General features: G+C 48.1%; 1 protein-coding gene across 6 annotated transcripts in view; it reads left to right on the top strand.

Annotated features, from left to right (window-relative positions):
- Positions 1-20,756, top strand: part of DDR1 (discoidin domain receptor tyrosine kinase 1) — a 94,453-nt gene that overhangs the window by 17,287 nt on the left and 56,410 nt on the right. Inside the window, exon 1 of one of the 6 annotated variants that reach the window (XM_083723452.1) lies at positions 16,636-17,108. The exons of 2 other annotated variants lie outside the window; for them this stretch is intronic. The gene's annotated coding sequence lies outside the window, so the exon portion shown is untranslated. Of the gene's footprint in view, positions 1-16,635; positions 17,109-20,756 lie in introns of those variants that run through there. 3 more of the 6 variants (XM_083723453.1, XM_083723449.1, XM_083723450.1) reach the window with 3 other exon arrangements.

Raw genomic sequence — 20,756 nt, 5'->3', positions numbered from 1 at the left:
CAGTTCCCTTTCAGGAGAGAACGGGTTTTTTTGTTATTTAAAAAATAATAATATTTATTAAAGGTTTTCCTCGTTTACAAAATCACACGCATTGCCTCTTTCTTCAGGCTGTGTTTTCTACAGAGCAGTTGCATTTGTTGTGAGACATTGGTGTTGCTTTCTGATTAATGACATCGCAGGTTGCAGCAAGCCAACTGGAACCCGCAGCTCTTATCTTTGGTGTCTGGGATTTGAAGAAGAGGAGGAGCCTGTCTGAAGATAAGAGCGGTGGGGGTGAAGGTGCTGCACTGCTATGCAGCTAAGTTCCAGTCAATAACAGCCACTCAATTCGCCTTTACCCTTTTATACTTGTCTATCCAACCCCATGGGAGAAAATGCACAACAGGCAAGCACCACTAATTGCAAAATGAAAAGGGGGGGGGGGGGAGAGAGAGAGAGAGAGAGAGAGAGAGAGAGAGGGAGAGGGAGAGGGAGAGAGTAACCTGTCTAGCTACAGTTTCAAAGTTTAAATCATTTCACATTGAAATGCCCAGTTGGCTCTTTGCCCCAGACGGGTGGCTGAAGAATCCTGTGAACCGCAGCTTTAAAAAGTTTATAGTCCTCATTGTTTAGGAGAAAATCATTACCAACAGCTGTGTGCCTTGGAGCCTATTTAAGGTTTTGCAAAATGCGAATGCATCTAACCACATGGTTCTCAAGGACTGGTGTGGCAGGAGAGGACAGTAAGATTCAAGGACAATCAATAATGTATTTTGGGAATAATTCATGTTCTTATGTAGCTGCTGTCCCATGATCATATTATAAAGGAGCTATGTTCTGTGTTATAAATCAAGCCATGCTGGGAGTTCTTTCTTTTTGTTTTCCAATGTATTTCTTATCAATAAGAAATCTGGTGTGCCGTGAGCAAATTTTTAACTTGAAAGTGTGGTCCGGAGGAAAAAAGTTTGAGAACCACTGATGTAACCATTCACCCTGATTTCCTGTGGGGCATTTGCAAGTTTCCCTGTTAGTCATGCGTCCATCCGACACAATGCATTTCTCAGTTGCTTTCCAAATCAAAAGAAGTCTGTTTTTAAAAATGTGTAATTGTTGTGCAAGGGCGAAGGAGAACCCACTTTAAATGTGCAAACCTGAAGTTCTGGCATGTGCTTGAATCCCTCCCACAAAAATGCTGACTGTAACACCCCCTGATTCAATCCCCAGCGTCCAAAAGCTGCCTGGTTCAGTGTCCTGCATCTCCATTTAAAAAGAAAAAAATAGGATTCTATACCAGTGAATGTGGAAGACTGCTGTGTTAGGCCCTGGATCATTAGGACCATAAAGACATAAGAAGAGACTGCTGGATCAGGCCAATGACCCATCTAGTCCAGCATCCTGTTCCCACAGCAGCCAGCCAGATGCCACTGAGAGCAGTCTTCTTCTTTGGCGATCGCTCGTAGCCGAGTAAGATTGTCTTCCATAAACATGGTTTTAACAATGAGTCTGTAAGTGACTGTGGAGGCCAATTCTGGATCCACACGTCCTTCCACAGTGGGGACATATGTTTCCGGGTGGGAATTGATCATGGTGTGGATTTGCCAAGCATGCCTTCCTCTTAGAATGTTTCTCACTTGCGTCCGGAGTTTGGGCATCTTCAAAGCCCATTACGCCTTTGGTAAAGGCTGTTCTCCAATTGGAGCGCTCTCAGGCCAGAGTTTCCCAGTTGTTGATGTTTATACATTTTTTAAGATTTGCCTTGAATGAGTCTTTAAACCTCTTTTATTGACCACTGGCATTACGCTTTCCATTTTAAAGTTCGGAATAGAGTAGTTGCTTTGGCAGACGATCATCAGGCATCTACACAACATGACCAGTCCAACGAAGTTGATGTTGAAGAATCATTGCTTTGACACTGGTGATCTTTGCTTCTTCTAGTACATTGATTTGCCTGTCTTCCCAAGTGATGTGTAAAAATTTTCAGAGATGCTGTTGATGGAAACTTCTGAGGTGTTAGAGATGGCATTTATAAGCAGTCCACGTTTCACAAGCATACAGTAAGGTTGGTAGTACAATAGCTTTTTAAACAAGTCCCTGCGGGACTTGACATCTTTATGCAGGGCCTGCAAGACAGAGCTGTTCCACCAGGCCTTTGGTCAGGGCACAGCCTGACTCCCTCCTTTGGCAATCTTCACAGAACTTTAGCCTAATGGTTGCCATCAATTTGAGTAGAATTAATTTTAATGAAATGATTTTAGAATGTTGTATTATTTTATTATTGTTAGCTGCCCTGAGCCCGGCTTTGGCTGGGGAGGGCGGGATATAAATAAAATTTATTATTATTATTATTATTATTATTATTAAGCATTTGGGTTTCCCTTTCGAATGTCCTTGTCCTCAAACACTCTGCACTCCAATAGTATATATCTGCTTCCTGCATTCTAACGATGGCTGTTAAACCAGTTCGCATTTGTGGTGTAGATAATGCCCATATAGTCCATCCAATGGCTGTCTTCCTGCTCCTTCCACAAATTAATGCCTCTCACAGCCATTATTACTCTAGAGAAAGGCGAGGACCCTGCTGGGAGCCGGCTGCCTGTCAGAGGCACTGGACCGTGGTTGCTTGATTTGACCCATTGAAGTCTCAACACAAAGGGGGCACATCCTGACTCTCAAGCTGCCCCTCTCCCATTCCCCCCTCCCAGCTTTTCATAGTGTTCTTGCTAGCAGACTAATTCTTCCTGGCAGGCTAGTCCCACCCACCCCCAGATTATTCTAAAGCACCATCCATGGGAATCTATTGATTCCTAAGGCTAGTTCAGCTGTGCTGTGTGCATGGAGTTGAAGTCCATTCCTTTTTCGTTTAGGAGAAGTGGAAGATAATGAGAGAATAATAATAATAATAATAATAATAATAATAATAATAATAATAATAATTTATTACTTATACCCGCACATCTGGCTGGGCCTCCCCAAACACTCTGGGCAGCTCCCAACAGGATATTAAAAACACAATAAAAGATCAAACATTAAAAACTTCCCTAAACAGGGATGCCATCAGATGCCAGATAGTTGTTTATTTCCTTGAAATCTGACAGGAGGGCGTTCCACGGGGCGGGCGCCACTACCGAGAAGGCCCTCTGCCTGGTTCCCTGTAACCTCACAGTAGGCAGTGAGGGAACTGCCAGAAGGCGCTTGGAGCTGGACCTGAGTGTCTGGGCTGAATGATGGGGGTGGAGACACTCCTTCAGGTATACTGGACCCAGGCAGTTAAGGGCTTTAAAGGTCAGCACCAACACTTTGAATTGTGCTTGGAAATGTACTGGGAGCCAATGTAGGTCTTTCAGGACCGGTGTTATATGGTCTCGGCGGCCGCTCCCAATCACCAGTCTAACTGCCGCATTCTGGATTAGTTGTAGTTTCCAGGTCACTTTCAAAGCAGAGAACTAAGCCTCTGCCCACACAAACACACCCACCCACCTTGTTTTAGAGCACCCCAAAGAATTCTGGGTACTGTAGTTTGTTAAAGGTATACACAACAGCTAGAGTGCAGTTGGGTGTGGAAAGTTCCATAGCTATAATCCCAAACCACAAGGAACCTTTCCAGTTCACCCCAGGACAAATGGAAAAGGAGGAAAGGGAGAAAGGCAACACACACAACCCAAGAGCCAGGGAAGGAGGAGATGTAACAACCTGTCTTGCCCCACCATTTGAGCAAGGCAGGTTGATACAGTTCCTCCCCCCCCCCCCTGCTCTTAGCCCTTTGTCTTTTGTTTTCTTCCTAGCCAACGTTTCTTAGGTGTTTCCCCCTTAGCTTCAGTGGTATTCTCGCAAACGTAAGAATTGGCACCAGACTGATTCAGTTAACCAGACTTTCCTAAACAGAAGGAACGCATTCCCAGAGCTTCCTAGTTTTGAACTTTATATCCCTCAGAGGAAGTCCTGCCATAGATGGAGACGTGCTAGGAACGTAGTGACCGATCAGCCTCAACAAAAGGGAAGGGGGAAGACTTTGATTTTGTTTGCATTTTAACAAGAAGCTCCCCAACTCACACTTTTTGAACCAGTGTGCAAACGCAGCTAGCCTTCATAAGTCAGACTTCTCTGGATTAACTCTAGCGGGTGCAGAATGCCGTAGTGAGACTCCTTACGGGGTCCTCGCTATGGGATCACATTCACCCAGTGCTATACCAGCTGCAATGGCTCCTGGTGGAGTACAGGATCAGGTTTAAGGTGCTGGTATTAACCTTCAAAGCCCTATAAGGTCTAGGAGCCCTGTACCTACGGGACCGCCTCCCCATGGAGGACCTTACGGTCTTCAAACAAAAACATCTTGGAGGTCCTGGGCCACAGGGAGGTTAGGCTGGCCTCAACCAGAGCCAGGGCTTTTTTGGTCGTGGCCCCAATCTGGTGGAACGCTCTGTCACAAGAGACTAGGGCTCTGCGGGACTTGACATCTTTCCGCAGGGCCTGCAAGACAGAGCTGTTCCACCAGGCCTGTGGCCAAGGCACAGTCTGACCCCCTCCTTTGGTAATCCTCACAGAACTCTAGCCCAATGGTTGCCATTAATTTGATTTGAATTGATTTTAGAATGAATTGATTTTTAGAATGCTGTATTATTTTACGGTGGTTAGCCACTCTGAGCCCGGCTTTGGCTGGGGAGGGTGGGATATAAATAAATTATTATTATTATTATTACAGTGGTACCTCTGGTTACAAACTTAATTCGTTCCGGAGGTCCGTTCTTAAGATGAAACCGTTCTTATCCTGAGGTGCGCTTTTGTTAATGGGGCCTCCCACTGCACGCACACCTCTGGTGCGCGATTTCCATTTGCATCCTGGGGCAAAGTTCACAACCAGCTGCAGCTACTTCTGGGTTAGTGGAGCTTGTAACCTGAAGTGTTCGTAACCAGAAGTGTTTGTAACCAGAGGTACCACTGTATTATTTTTTCAATGCAGTTTTCCAACCAAAGTTTACAAAAAATGAATATATTGAGGAAAGTGAGTGCAAAAAACGAAAATAGCATACCTACGGAAATGCGTTGTATTATGAAAAACGGCGTACCTTAATCAAAATTGCATACTGACACGTGCTCATTAGGAGAAATTTGCATGAAAATACTGGAGAACTTCCAATATATATATATTTTTAATAGCAAATTGTTGCAGAGACATTTAGAACCAAATTAAATATGGGAAAAAGGAGGAACCCGAGAGAGCCAAGCCTGGCTGTTCTGTCCATTCTTATCTGTACATAACCTCCTGAAGTTTGTTGCTGTTCTTTCGCTGTAAGACAGCTGATCTTTTGACTCCACTTGCAGGCAGCATCCCTCTTAAAACCACAGACAAAGATATTTTCAGAAAGAGCACATCTGCCCAAGATCCTTTAACTTGAGAGATCGGAAGTCCAATCGGGGATTTTATAAGGCAAATCACTGCTCTCGCCTTTCTTCTGCAATCTCTCTTGAACCAGGCAGGCTCAGAATGTTTTGTTCATTTGGAAGGATGAGTCAGAAATACCAGGGCGCTGGGACAGCTACCATTCCTCACAACCACCGCCACCTAATTTTAACCCAGACCGTAGTCCAGGGATAGGGAATCTGTGGTCCTCCAAGCGCTGCTGGACTCCCAACTCTCACCAGCAGGGCCGTCTTTAGCAGATGCGCCTCTGGGGTGCAAAGATCCGACCAGCGCCCCCAAATTTAGTTTAGCCCCCAAATTAACTTTTATTCTTATGTCAGACACCACGCTTACGCCATAGGGCAGGGGGCAGAGGAGTTCGCCAAAGTGAAAAAAAAAACCCTTTTTTTGCCATGCCGGTGAGCAGAAGTGACCCTCAGCCCACCAGCCCCGAAGCCGGTCAAGAGACAGCCTGTCCCGCTCTGTCTCCGAGTCCAGGAAGGGCAGGCAGCAGTGCATGTTTCCTCTTCCCCGGTGCGGCTCTCCGTTGGTGCTTAAGCCTGCTCGTTGGAGCGTGGTGTAGGGGGAGTGAGAGAAGGAGGGTCCTGGGCTGGGAGGGGGGCGCGGGTCTGGGCACCCTGGAGCAGGACCAGGAGGGGGACGAGGAGAGGGGCGCCGGCCCCACGGAAGCTACCCGTGATGTGTCTTTGGTAACACAAAGTCAAAAGTCTTTTAGTGGAACAGTAGTTATACATTTTGGTAATACCTAGGTATATATGTATTTTGTTTCTCTAGCTTGATCAAAATTATTTATTATGTCATAACAGGTAGATAGTTAAGCGTATAGTTAAAGCCATGGTTTTCCCAGTAGTGATGTATGGAAGTGAGAGCTGGACCACAAAGAAGGCTGATCGCCAAAGAATTGATGCTTTTGAATTATGGTGCTGGAGGAGACTCTTGAGAGTCCCATGGACTGCAAGAAGATCAAACCTCTCCATTCTGAAGGAAATCAGCCCTGAGTGCTCACTGGAAGGACAGATCCTGAAGCTGAGGCTCCAATACTTTGGCCACCTCATGAGAAGAGAAGACTCCCTGGAAAAGACCCTGATGTTGGGAAAGATGGAGGGCACAAGAAGAAGGGGACAACAGAGGACGAGATGGTTGGATAGTGTTCTCGAAGCTACCAGCATGAGTTTGACCAAACTGCGGGAGGCAGTGGAAGACAGGAGTGCCTGGCGTGCTCTGGTCCATGGGGTCACGAAGAGGCGGACACGACTAAACAACTAAACAACAACAACAAGATAGTTAAGAGCTTAGGCGGCTTCAGCAGCGGGCGCCTGGCACCCCCCAGAATTTGGCACCCAGGTGCCCCACACCCCTTGCACCCCCAGGTAAAGACGGCCCTGCTCATCAGACCCGGCCAGCATGCTCAGAGGTCAGGGATGATGGCAGCTGGGCAGTGCAACAACATCTAAAAGGCCACAGTTTCTCCGTTCAGGGCTTAATCCATATGATTCCTGACTTTGGGAACCTTTCATTATCAGACTGCTTGTTTGTCTAATGGTGTGTTGTCTCTCCAGCATCTCAGGCAGAGATATTTCCCATCAACTGCTACCTGAAACCTTTTAACAAGAGATGCCAAGATAAGAACCTCGGACATGTACAAAACCACTGAGCTCCCCAGCGATGGTCTCTCCCCATAGGGGATTAGACTTACAGTTGTTGAATAATCAGATAGGGCTGCTTCTCAGTTCACCCGAACTGGCCCACTTGGAAGAGGCTGGGTCCTGCAAATCTGCTTTGAACCAGCAACAATCTGCACTTGGATCCACCTTTCTGGTTACACGGGCTTGCCACAAACGTTGAGTTGTCCGCTCTCAGAAACCAGAGGCTGGACTTGGTGGCAGCTTTGATCTGACCCTCAGGGCATGCCTTAATGTTTCTCAACCTGAGAAACATATCTGAACTTCTGCACGGGTATTTTAATCAGGGCCTGGGGCAGGAAACCCAAATTGCACTCCTCCTACTCACAAAGTGCCACCCACACCATGTGCTCTCGTGCAGCTCCTGCCCTTTCCAGTGTGTCTTGCTGTGCAAGAGGACGACCTGTGCTCTGTGTGGCCTGGAGCTATATTTGATACATGCTCTGCTGTCCTTAATGGCATCCGACCCTCTTGCCATGGACTGGTTGGGGCAGAGGAGCAGTGGAAGGCATCAGTTGGGGAAACTCCAAGGGAAGAAGACTCAGAGCCAGGAGATTGGGGCTGGGGATGACGAGCGATCAGAGGGAGAAGAAGAAGAATACTGGGAGGAGGAGATGTCAGAAGCTGACAGAGGCTTAGTGAGCAGGAAAAGGTGGCAGCTGGAGAGGAGAGGGGCAAAGAGACAGAGCTGAGTCAGGCTGCTGAAGAAGCCAGGCGGTCTCCCCCTCCTGCTGTGACCAGCTCCCCTCCCCACTGGCCTCCCAGAACTAGTAGAGGTGTGAAGCAGGCTGGAGCAAAGACAGACGCACTGGCGTAGTCTCAGATTGCTTGGGAAGGCCCCAGGACAGGAGGAGACTTAGGCAGTTTTGGACCTTCAATCCCTGCAACTGCCTCATAGGGGCAGGTTCTACCAGGACGAGTTGCTGTGCCCACTAGGCCTGCCCTCCTGAGTTGGCCTTCTTCCCTAGAAGAAACAGGTTCGCTGGTGCTGTGTGCTTTATTACTGCTCCAGATTCCCACTTTGCCACTCAGCTACAGCCCTTCCCTTAAACTAGCATGTCACAGAGAAATGCCTCAGAACATTATGCCGATTCAGTGCTGGTCCATGTAGCTCAGAGGCTCTTCAGGATTCCAGGGGGGGGGGGGTGTCTCTCCCAGCCCAACCTGGAGGTGCTGAGAACTGAACTTTGAACCCCCTGTCTGCAAAGTGAGCACTCTGCCACTGAGCTACGGCCCTTCCTAAGAAACGTGGCTTGAGGCAGCCTCCTCCACTTGCCTCGTGACAGGGCCGGCACATTCCGTTCGCCGCCGCCTTCCAGAGAACGGGAGAATCCTGCTTCCAGAATCCCATGCTGCCTTCCTGAACTATGTGGGTAGACAGGCAGACAGCTCTATTTCCTCTCCCCAGCCCCAAGGGGCTGTGTTGCCCCAGCTGGGCTCCAACTCCCCTCTCAGAAAACCCCTCGGCTACCTTCCATGGCTGACCCCACGCTCTTCCTTGAATATTCAGGCCCAGAAAGAGAGTCACCCTGGCCTTCTCCCACTTGCTGGATTTCACCCTTGGGAACCCAGGGGGTTCTGTCTCCCTGCCTCTCCCCCCCCCCAACCCGCTGCGTAACCCACATGAAATTCCAGCTTCCTTGTGTCTCCCTCTCCCCTCCCAGCTGCTCTCTGAGTCATTTCAGCTAATCCAGCAGGAGACGTCTAGACCTGCCCTGCTCAAGCCTTTGCCGCTATTAAGCAAGCTGTTTGGGGTTGATGTTTTACCTGCCCGGGCCTGCAACAGCCAATGCCTGGGTGGCAGGCAGGCAGGCAATCTGAAAAGGACCTGGAGGAGCTCAAAATCTCTCCTTGAGAGCCTATTATTCGAAGGCCATACCTAGATGTGTCACATGGCAGATCCAGGATTGCATCACCGCGGGACAGGTTTTGCCTTTGTTTAAAAGCATCCCAGTGGGGAGGGGAGGCTGGATCAGGGCTGTAATGTGGAAGAAGAATTCAGTTAACCCTTTGAACCAGCTCTTTTCTCCAATTTAAATTATGACAAACGCAAACACACAACTGGTCTTAGCTGCAGATGGTAGTGTCTATGAGACTCTGGCTCCATCTGCACTATACGTTTAAAGCGGTATGATACCACTTTAAACAGTCGTGGCTTCCTGGGAACTATAGTTTGTTAAGGGCACAGAGAATTGTCAGGAGATCTACAGTTCCCAGAGTTCCCTGGGAAGAGGAATGGATAGCTCAGTCAGTAGAGTGTGAGACTTTTGATCTCGGGGTTGTGGGTTCGATCCCCACATTGGGCAAAAGATTCCTGCATTGCAGGGGGTTGGATGAGATGAACTCTTGTGGTCCGTTCCAACTCTACAATTCTGTGATTCAATAAAACACTCTGGTAATTGTGTCTCTGTGAGGGGAATAAATGTCTCCAAGCAACTCTCAGTACAATGGCGGAGAATGAAGCCGCTTGGGCGCCTGGCGTGGTGTGCTCAGGGACGGCGTGAGGGCAGGGCACACAATGGGGCCTTCAGAGTCTGCCTGCCTCCTCCCACTCAGCCACCCTAGAGCGGGGGGGGGGGGGCAGCAGGTGGACCATTTCAGCAGTGCGGAGAGATGCGTTGCTCAGGCGTGCTGCGGGCCCTACGGTGAGTGCTGCCCGGCATTTTGTCATCCCCCCTCAGTGGGGACACCTGGGGCGGCACCCCCCCGCACCCCCTTTCCTCCGCTTAACAAAGTACAGTTCCCATGATGCTTTGGGGGAAGCCATGGGTGTTCATCTAGTCCAGTGTAATCCAACCAATTGCACTGTAGGAATCTCAATACACAGTCTCCCATCCAGTTTGGAACTTAGCTTTGCAAACATTCTAGGTGTTTTCTTGCTGCTACCACTAGGAGCTGAGAGGCCTGTATTAGTGGTCCGTGGACCTGATTCAGCCCATGGAGCTGATTCAGCCCTGGTGAGCTGCCAGCACCTAAATGCTGTTTGGTGGTGGAGGAAGACTGCAGAACACTAGCAGGAGGGCTCAGCACCAGCTGGAATAATAATAATAATAATAATAATAATAATAATAATAATAATATAAAAAATAAAAATAATATCCCACCCATCTGACTGGGTTTCCCCAGCCACTCTGGGTGGCTTACAGCAATGCACTGAGTTAAATGGGAAAGCTGAGATCACGCTGCCTAATACGGGACTGAAATGAAGAGCGACTCTCCCTTCCTTTGGTTTCCAGCAGCATACAATATGCAAAAATATCCCCCTCCCCTTCGAGCAATAATGTGGTAACACTAGAGAAGAACTGCAGAACAAAACAGAACAAAGCATATATGCTTCAGCCTAACTCCTAATGCACTGTTATTGCATATCACTGAGATCCAGCTCCTTCATTGCGATAAGTGAGGTTCCAGGGAACCAGGCAGAGGGCCTTATTGGTGGTGGCGCTCGCCCTGTGGAACGCCCTCCCACCAGATGTCAAGGAAACAAACAACCATCTTTTAGAAGACATCTGAAGGCAGCCCTGTTTAGGGAAGTTTTTAATGTTTGATGTTTTAGCGTGTTTTTAATATCCTGTTGGGAGCAGCCCAGAGTGGCTAGGGAAACCCAGCCAGATGGGCAGGGTATAAATAAATTAATGATGATGATGATGATGATGAAATGTGGCAAAATGCAGCCGCGAAGAGAACCCTTAGTTTGGAAGGGCCCTTTTTCTGTGTCCTTGTCATTCTTGATGTTGCCCAACCTGAACCTGCCCGTCTGCACAGAAAACCCTTGCCTTGCTTCTTGACCCATCCCTCAAGGTTGTGGTCTTCTTCTTGTTTACAACAGTCTTTCTGATTCTTGGAAAATCACTGCCCATGTTCTCCTTAATCCTCCTTCACGCGGGGCTACACCTGCCCCGTTCCTTCAGCTTTTCCTCCGGCGTTAATCATGCATTCCAAACCAGCAATCATCTATGTTGCTCTCCTCCGAATCTTTTCCGGTTTTTTAAGGGCCAAATTAGGCATGACACAGGAGATCTGTGCAGACAGGACCTCTCTCTCGCCTGCTCTTTAATTTAAGAGTAGCTGAGCGGCAGAGAAAAGCACAGACCTTGCTTAAACGCTAACTGCTCCCTTCGTCTTTCCCAAATCTTGGGGAATTCACCCAAGCATACCAGCAAAAGCACGTAAAGAGAGCCGGCTGGATCAGGCCCCATCTAGTCCAGCATCCTGTTTGCACAGTAGCCAACCAGATGCAACTTTGGGCAGTGCAATTAAAGTGGATTTTGGGTGCTCTGCCTTGCACGACAAACCCGCTCTGCCCCCCCCCCCCGACTGAACTTTTTGCAATAGAGAAAGTAATGGCAAAATGCATCAGAGGTTTTTAATATTTGATGTTCTGGTGTGTTTTTGTCAATTCTGTTGGAAGCTGTGCAGAATGGCTGGGGCAACCCAATCAGACGGGCTGGATAGCTCAGTTAGTTAGAATTGGTGCTGCTAACGCCAAGATTGCAGGTTCGATCCCCATATGGGGCAGCTGCATGTTCCTGGATTGCAGGCAGTTGGACTAGACGACCCCCAGGGTCCTTTGCAGCTCTACAGTCCTATGATTCTATGATTATTATTACTAGAAAGCACGGGACGGCAATTGCTCAACACAACATCCTATAACCTCCCTGCAAAACTGTCAAGGCAAATGTGCAGTAAATAACCAGTGCCGTCTAACCTCCAGCAAACTTTGTGCAAAGAGATCAGGGTGAATCCTCAGATAAACTGGTTCTATGGAAGTGTCCTGAGTGCTCTGAACTCTGCGCACATTGGGGCAGGCTTTGAAGTGGACAGCAAACAGAAAACAGTTACTGGGTATTTGGAGACACAAACTGCTCCCTTCCTTTATGCAGTACAGTGGTACCTCGGGTTACAGACTCCACTAACCCAGAAATAGTACCTCAGGTTAAGAACTTTGCCTCAGGATGAGAACAGAAATTGTGTGGCGGTGGCGCAGCGGGAGGCCCCATTAGCTAAAGTGGTACCTCAGGTTAAGAACAGTTTCAGGTTAAGAACGGCCCTCTGGAACAAATTAAGTTCTTAACCTGAGGTACCACTGTACTAGCATTCCCTACTAGAAATTACTGGAGCACCCTGGCAGAAATCTCCTTTCTGACCCTTAAGAGCTCTCAAAGCAACTCGGAGCATAAAACCATGCAAACAGGATCGTAAAAATAATCAATAGATCATACATCTCAAGTCGTCATGAAATGCAATAAATAGTCAGCGGCAAAAAAAAAAAAGCAGTAAAAGCATCCAGCGAGCAAAATAAGGCTACCTCAATTCCCATGAGGGAGGCCTTGTGCCATAGTAAGTCATTCTGTTGGGCCCTCTTACTGAGATCATCTGTATGTCAGGCTCTTCATAAGTCCTTAAAAGAAGATTAGATAACATCATGGAGGCAAAGGCTATCGATGACTAACAGCCATGATGGTTACGCTAGAGGCAGTGAGCTTCTGTAGGATTCCCAAATACAGTGGTACCTCGGCTTACAGACGCTTCAGGTTACAGACTCCACTAACCCAGAAATAGTACCTCAGGTTAAGAACTTTGCTTCAGGATGAGAACAGAAATCGTGCTCCGGCGGTGCAGCAGCAGCGGGAGGCCGCATTAGCTAAAGTGGTACCTCAGGTTAAGAACAGTTTCAGGTTAAGAACGGACCTCCAGAACGAATTAAGTTCTTAACCCGAGGTACCACTGTATCAAAAAGTAGAAACGAGGACACCCTGAAAGTTGTTTTTACAAAAATGCCCCCCCCCCAAATCTGTGTTTTATCGATTGACTTGCCTCTAAGATCCAAGACAAAGCACCGCCTTTCAGAAATTACCCCCAGACGTCAATTGCACCTTTGAAATCCCGGTAATGTCCAGGGAAATCTGGACATATGGCAGTCCTAGTTTCTGAATGCCAGAGAGGAAGACGGCTCTTGTGCTCGGGCCCAGCTTGCTGGCTTCTCACTAGATGGGTCTCTGGCCTGATTCAGGAGTCTCTTCTCATGTTTTTATGTCAAGGTCAGATAGCAGTGGTGCAGTCAAGGGCATTTGGGTGTCTCTCCTCTCCCAATGCATTATGAAGATCTCTCTCTCCTATTATGGCTATCCAAATTGTGAGCCAAAGGGTTCTAGTCCCCCAATGTATACTGGTCTTCAGGGCCAGCCCACCCATGAGGCAAGGTCAGGCAACTGCCTCGGGCAGCAGGATCTGCTGGGGCAGCAGTTCCTGTCTCCAAGAAATGCCAAGGAATCCATTGTCTGCTGCAGCCAACTTCTCTGCCAACTATTCAGGATGCATGCTCACTCCCATGGAAGCACCCATAGAGTGATACAGATTTTTAAAACCCTCTTCCCTAATTTGAACCAGGGCTTCTTGGGCCACATCTGTAGAACCTCTCTCGGTGCTAGGGCACAGCTCTAAAAAATGTGACTTAATTGCAACTGTGCACACGGGAGAAAGTTCTGTGGCACCTTATACTTACACAGATTTATTAGGGCATAAACGTTTGTAGACTAGATCCCACTTCATCTGACGTGTGAAAGCATATGTCACAATAAATCTGTTCGTTTTTAAGACGCTACAGCCCTTTCTCCCCCTCTCTCTTTTTTAAAAAAAAATAATATTTATTAACAGTTTAGACACTACAAAAGAAAAAAAAATTAAAACAAGACAATACAGTACAGTACAAAAACAAAGACACTACATAACACTAACACTAAAACATTAAACTAACAAAACAGAACAAAAACGATTTAAAACACATCCAATAGTTTCAATATCTTATCTTTCATTCACTTGTTTCAAGGACCTCCTCACACCTCCCTTTTTGTATTCCACTTCAGTTAACTGTTTCAGCAATTCCTTTCCTTCTTCCTCCCTTTCTCCCTCTCTCCCCTCTGGTGTGTGTGTGTGTGTGTGTGTGTTTTGTTGTAACAGACGAACGCGGCTACCCTTCTGGTCATAATAAGAGCGGCTGTGAGAATATGGAGGTGAAGAGGGGGAGGAGATCAGCACCCACCAATTAAGAGCAGGAACCTTCCATGCCTTGGCATTTGGGTCTCCTCTGCAGGTTTTCCTTGGAATACCTGGCTGGCTCCTAAGTTCTGCAAAATGTCCTCCCCCTCCCCCGCTACATAAAATGAAATAAGTCAAGTCCACGTGTATTAATCAGTTTCTCATTCTGGCTCATCCATAATCAAAGGGGAAACCTTTGCTGCTGGAGAATGCTTTTCCATTGTCACGCTTTGCCCTTGTGCCAGCTTAGCTTTCACTCTCAGCAATTCTGTAATTTTAATTTCCAGTCCAGAGAGAGGAGATGCGTTGTGGAAAGCCCACAGGCAGCACAGAAGCAGGATCTAAGTCATTCCTGAAGTCAGGAAATCCTGGGTTTGATAATGGCATGATTCACCCCCCCCCCGCTGCAATGTCCAGGAAAGTTGCGGACACCATCAAATACCTTGGATGGCCTCTATAGTGTCACATATCTTTCTCAAAACAAACCCCGGTGGTGTGATATTTAGAACTCTTCTCACTCTTCCCTGATTAGTAATCTTCACCTTTTCAGATCCAACCTACCGTGATCCATTTGGGGACCTTCTTCTTCTTCTTCCTCGTCCTCCTCCATATATTTGCACGGTGATAATGTTGCTATTGGGGACGCGGATGGCGCTGTGGGTAAAACCTCAGCACCTAGGACTTGCCGATCGCATGGTCGGCGGTTCGAATCCCTGCGGTGGGGTGCGCTCCCGTCGTTCGGTCCCAGCGCCTGCCAACCTAGCAGTTCGAAAGCACCCCTGGGTGCAAGTAGATGAATAGGTACTGCTTACCAGCGGGAAGGTAAACGGCGCTCCGTGTGCTGCGCTGGCTCGCCAGATGCAGCTTGTCACGCTGGCCACGTGACCCGGAAGTGTCTCCGGACAGCGCTGGCTCCTGGCCTATAGAGTGAGATGAGCGCACAACCCTAGAGTCTGTCAAGACTGGCCCATACGGGCAGGGGTACCTTTACCTTTAATGTTGCTATTGCAACCTAGCTTAGATCAGGTTGCAAGCCAGTTGTGTAAGGATGGGGCACCTGTGGGAACTTGTGGGTTCTCCTCGAGACCCACCAGCAAGGTTTGCTGCTGATGCCCGCTGTGCCCCCTCCCTCTTTAAACTTACCCCACACTGTCAGGGGTGCCAACTTGAATAAACAATTTTTTTGGGGGGGAGGCTGGTAAATGCCACCTCTGTACACTGTTGTGCCATGTTAGAAAGTGAGAGCCGCCGTGGTGTCACAGTTCTTCAGGATCTTGATGAGTGACCTTGAGCTGCCACTCTCCCTCAGCCTAAAAAGGTAAAGGGACCCCTGACCATTAGGTCCAGTCACGGACGACTCTGGGGTTGTGCGCTCATCTCGCTCTATAGGCTGAGGGAGCTGGTGTTTGTCCGCAGACAGTTTTTTCCGGGTCATGTGGGCAGCATGACTAAGCCACTTCTGGCAAAACCAGAGCAGCGCAAGGAAACACCGTCTACCTTCCTGCCGCAGCGGTACCTATTTATCTACTTGCACTTTGACGTGCTTTTGAACTGCTAGGTTGGCAGGAGCAGGGACCGAGCAACGGGAGCTCACCCCGTTGCAGGGATTCGAACTGATCGGCAAGCCCTAGTCTCCGTGGTTTGGACCACAGCGCCACCCGCGTCCCCTCCCTCAGCCTAGCCTGCCTGAAAAGATTGTTGTGAGGTTAAAATTGGGATAGCCTGAGCTCCCTGGAGGAAGGACAGTGTTGTTTACTCAAAGGAAATAACTATCATTCTATTATACAAAGTTCATTACACATTACTAAATAATGATCCCACAACGAATCACCTGTAGTTTAAACAACCACACACATACATGTATTCTCCCACTGTTTATCTCTGGCAGTGTTTTCATTTTCTTCCTCCTTTTCCCACCGTCTCAACTTCTAGATTTATTCCTGCATAATAGAGGGTTGGGCTACAGGACCCGGGGGATCCCTTCCGACCTTACAATTCTATGATTCTATAAAAGCACCTCCAGCCTATTGTATTTTTTTTACAGCGCCACGCATGCCATGGCATAGCAAACAGTTACAATAAAAGAAAAAGATCTGGAACACTGATTGCTGCAGAGAAACTTTCCTCTCCCTCCTGAGCAGGCTGGAGAAGTGGCGCTTTAAGAACACTTGGCTTTATCTTATCTCTCACAAAGTAACCACAGAGAGATCCTTCCCAGGTTGCCCTTTTCTGTCCAGACAAAAAGCCGGAGGGAGGAGAGACCTTTGCCCGGCGACTTTCGGAGCTCAGCTTCGCCTTGGGGTACAGCAGCCCAGGAGGAGCCGCCGTTGCCTCCACCCTCCTTTCTCTCTCCCTCTCCTCTCTTGCAAGCGCAATCCAAGCGCCACCAAACTAGGCGAGGGGGGCCTCTCTTGGGAGACAGAGAGAGAGAGAAAGAAACAGCTGAGCAAAAAAAGGCGTGAGTTAATTTCAGAGAGGCTGGCGCGGTGGCGATGCGAAGCGAGAGGGGGCCGGGCTGGAGAGGTGGGTGTAAAAGAAAGGAAAGGAAAGAGGAGGGAGAGAAGGAGGGAGGGAAGCGCGCGCGTTGCAACGCCTCCTGCGCCAGCTGGCCGCGGGCAGCAGCCGAGTCCCCGCCCCGCCAAGGACGGCCAAGGCGGGGAGGGGAAGAGAGAGAGCTATGCAAATCGGGCTGGATGAGATCAGCCGGGAGCAACTGGCTGTGCAACTTCGGAGCAGGACTCTTTTCCCTCGCCAGTTGCAAGGAGGCTCGGCTCCGGCTCGCGCTTTTGCGCACGGCAGACGCACCTTCTCTCTGCGCCCTGGTTCCCGGCTGGATTATTCCTCTTACCAAGTGAGCTCCGGAGCTGGAATTTCTCTCTTTCTGTCTTGGCGGAGTTAATTCTCTCTTTCCTTTCCGCCGCATTTTACCCGGTTCTGTAACTGGCTGGATTTAAGCGCTGTTTGAGTTTGAAGAGGAGAATCCAGAAAAGGTAACCCCCCCCCCCCCCCGTGCGCCTTTTCCTTTTCCTTCCTTTTGTAACTTTGAGCCGCCGTTGAAAGTGAGACGAACCCGGGCGAGGCAGGAGGAGTCGATATAGCAATGAAAACAAACTGGGACTTCTTCCCAGTTCCTGGTCTGGGCTTGGCTTCAAGCCATTCTCACCTGCCGCCTGCTTGCTTTGTATACATACGTGTCAAGAGAAGTGGATTCGGGGCGTAGCGGGGTCTTGAGTTTAGGCAGCGTTGGGGCTCCCCATCGCTTAGCAACAGAAGCTCCTCCGCGTCAGGTTTAACTCTTGGAACGTGCGAAGAAGAGAGTGTCCCTGATCATGGGCAGAGTGCCTTTCCCTCACCGTTAATGGCTGCGGCAGACATCTCGAATGGGCTGCGCTTTGTGTGGCAATTAGCATGCAGCCCAACTCGTCCTACCCACAATTGTGTGCACCGCTGAATGCGCAGTGACTCGCACATGTATAATATGCGTTCGTTTTCCAGTCCCCCCCTTTTTTTGCTTAAATTTCCCCTGCTCTCAATTGTACACTGCTCTTGATCTCTTTCGGAAGAGAGTCGGCAGTGTGGTGTAGTGGTTAGAGTGTGGGACTAGGCTCTGGGCTGCACCTGTTCATGTCGTTAGGGGATTTGCACAAAGAGAGCCGGTGTGTTGGAGTGGTCAGAGTGTTGGTCTTGGACTTGGGGAACCAGGGTTTGAGTCCACCTACCTCACAGGGTTGTTGTAAGAGTGACATGGAGAGACGAGAACCAATGTTCTTAGCCTTGAAGAAAAGGTGGGAGAGAAATGTAGTAATACATACTGAAATCGCTGCTGGCATTAGTGTACAGATATATATTTACATCTAACCACAGATGATTCAGAGATTGCACGCTAGTTTGTGGATGTGAGTGCTTTCTGTAGGGAAGGGTTTATTATTATTATTATTATTATTATTATTATTATTATTATTATTATTATTTTATTACCTGTGAAACATCCCAAGGCAACCCCAGCTAGGTTCTCTTCCCCCTGCCCCCCTGGTTTTCTGGGATTAGGAGAAAACAGGTTTCCAAACACCCCCTGCCCAGTACCTTTTATCTGAGACGTGGTGTCATTTCTGATTTGTGTTTCCCACAATGTGCATCTTGTAAAAAACGAGATCAGATTCCACCCTTTGATTGATTTCCCTCTTCTCCACCCCTTTCACCTGGCTTTTCTGACCAAGAGGCTTTACGGCCAGGGGCCTGAAACTCCAGCGTGTGCAAAGTTGCCCTTCATTTCCCATTTTTCAGCCGTGACGCCAGCTGCTTTTCAAAAGGCAGGTGGGTTTTTAGCTTTTCTGCTGCTTGCCGATGGATGAACAGCTCTTAACCTTTCTCTCTGGTTCCAAGCAGGGCAAAAAAGTGGCTCCCTTTAGGTTTGGGCATCTGAGAAATGCCAGGATTCTAACAGCGGCAAATAATTCCTTGGCGTTTTAATACAGCAACCGTGGACTTGAGTTTAGAAATCAAGGCTATTACTATAATGCACCAGGGTTGCAATGCTAGAGATTTATTATGGTGATTATTCAGGGAGAGCACTCTTGAGCGCTTTGGAAGAGCACTGTGCATACAGACAAGCATTATTATTTTTATTAACAGGGTTGGTGTTCATCACAACAAGGCAGATTTCTGATGTTTTTAAACCACCTTGTCCTGTAATCACCCTGTTTAATGAGGCAGCAGCAGTAGCCAGAAGCCCCACATGGTCCAAAAGGGGCTTCAAACCGCCAGTGGGGATATTGGCTTGTATCCAACGTTTGTCATACTCAGTGTTCGAAATTCGTCAGGCACGTTTTGCAAGTGGCACGGGTCCAATTGCAACTGCATGGAGATCTGTGGATGCCAGGCTGGCAACGGGCATCTCCATCTGGCTGGCCCCTCCAGTTTTCTTAAGCAGGCAAGCAGAGTAGCTTAGTTTATATCCCGCCTTTTTCTCCAAGGAGTACATGATTCAACCCCCACTCCCAATCTTGGTTAATCCCTAAAATGACCCCTTGAGGTAGGTTAAGAGGCTGTGACCGGACCAAGGTCACCCACTGAGGTCACCCTCCCACGTCCTAGTTTGACACTCTTCTTCTTTCTTTGGTGATCACTCGTAGTCGAGTAAGATTGTCTTCCATAAGCACAGTTTTAACAGTGTGTCCATAAGTGACTGTGGAGGCCAATTCTGGATCCACACGTTCTTCCACAGTGGGGACATTGGTTTCCGGGCGGGAGCTGATCACGGTGTGGATTTGCCAAGCGTGCCTTCCTTTTAGCACTTTTCTCCCTTGCGTTGTGAGTTTGAGCGTCTTCAAAGCCCATGACACCTTTGGTAAAGGCTGTTCTCCAATTGGAGTGCTCTCAGGCAAATGTTTCCCAGTTGTTGTATACTACATTTTAAAAAATGTGCCTTGAGACAGTCTTTAAACCTCTTTTGTTGACCACCAGCATTACACTTTCCATTTTTAAGTTCGGAATAGAGTACCTTGGTACCTCTGGTTACATACTTAATTCGTTCTGGAGGTCCGTTCTTAACCTGAAACTGTTAACCTGAAGCACCACTTTAGCTAATGGGGCCTCCTGCTGCTGCTGCTGCTGCGCCGCTGCTGCGTGATTTCTGTTTTCATCCTGCAGCAAAGTTCTTAACCCGAGGTACTATTTCTGGGTTAGCAGAGTGAAGCGTCTGTAACCTGAAGCGTATGTAATCCGAGGTACCACTGTAATTGCTTTGGAAATGATAATCAGGCATCCACACAATACGACCAGTCCAACAAAGTTGATGTTGAAGAATCCTTGCTTTGACAATGGTGATCTTTGCTTCTTCCAGTACACTGGCATTAGTTCACCTGTCTGAGGTCACCCTTCCAGGTCCTAGTTTGACACTCTAATTACTACACGACACTGGCTTCCTAGAGTACTTCCACTATGGGCAACTATATAAATTAAGCAGGTAAATAAATATGGGGAAAGCAAAATGTCACTTAGAGAAGGATGTGAAATATTTCCTTGGAAGCTTGAATTTGTTTTATTCTGGGTGGCTTCATTTGATGTTTTTAATGTGTTGTAAACTGCTTTGAGATTTTGTCTTTAAAACATAAAGCGCTATAGAAATAAAATGAATGCTAATACTGGCAATTTCATTCGGAAAGAAGATGGTGCGTAGACATTCTGTGGTGGTGACCCTAAGCTAGGTTTAAGGTGCCATTTGGCGATTAGCATAAATCTGAAGCACTAACACTGGCAGGGAAGTACAGTAACATGAATAACATGAATAGTGAGGAGCAACTTTGGGTGCATTCATTTCAGGGTAAAACTTAGTGGTGTGCAGAAGCAGAGGGCGGTCATTCTTTGAGATGGATTGATTTGGGGTAAAAGGGGACATGTGCATGTTGCAAACAATATTTAATTAGCCAAAGGACAGGGATCTCAGAGAAGGGTTGGGGATCCACCGCAGAGCACTTTCTTGGCTCAAGGTTGTGGGTTCAATTCCCAACACTTCTGGTAGGACTGGGGAGATCCTGGGGAGCTTCTGCTGCCAGGCAGAGTAGACGACACTAAGCTGGCTAGACTCAATAAAAGCTTTGTGCGTTCCTTGCTGTACCTGGCTCTGTCCCCCAATTGTT

This window comes from Podarcis gaigeae (genome assembly GCF_964106915.1).
Source record: "Podarcis gaigeae genome assembly, chromosome: 2".
Lineage (NCBI taxonomy): Eukaryota > Metazoa > Chordata > Lepidosauria > Squamata > Lacertidae > Podarcis > Podarcis gaigeae.
This window is presented reverse-complemented; position numbering and strand designations above follow the sequence as displayed.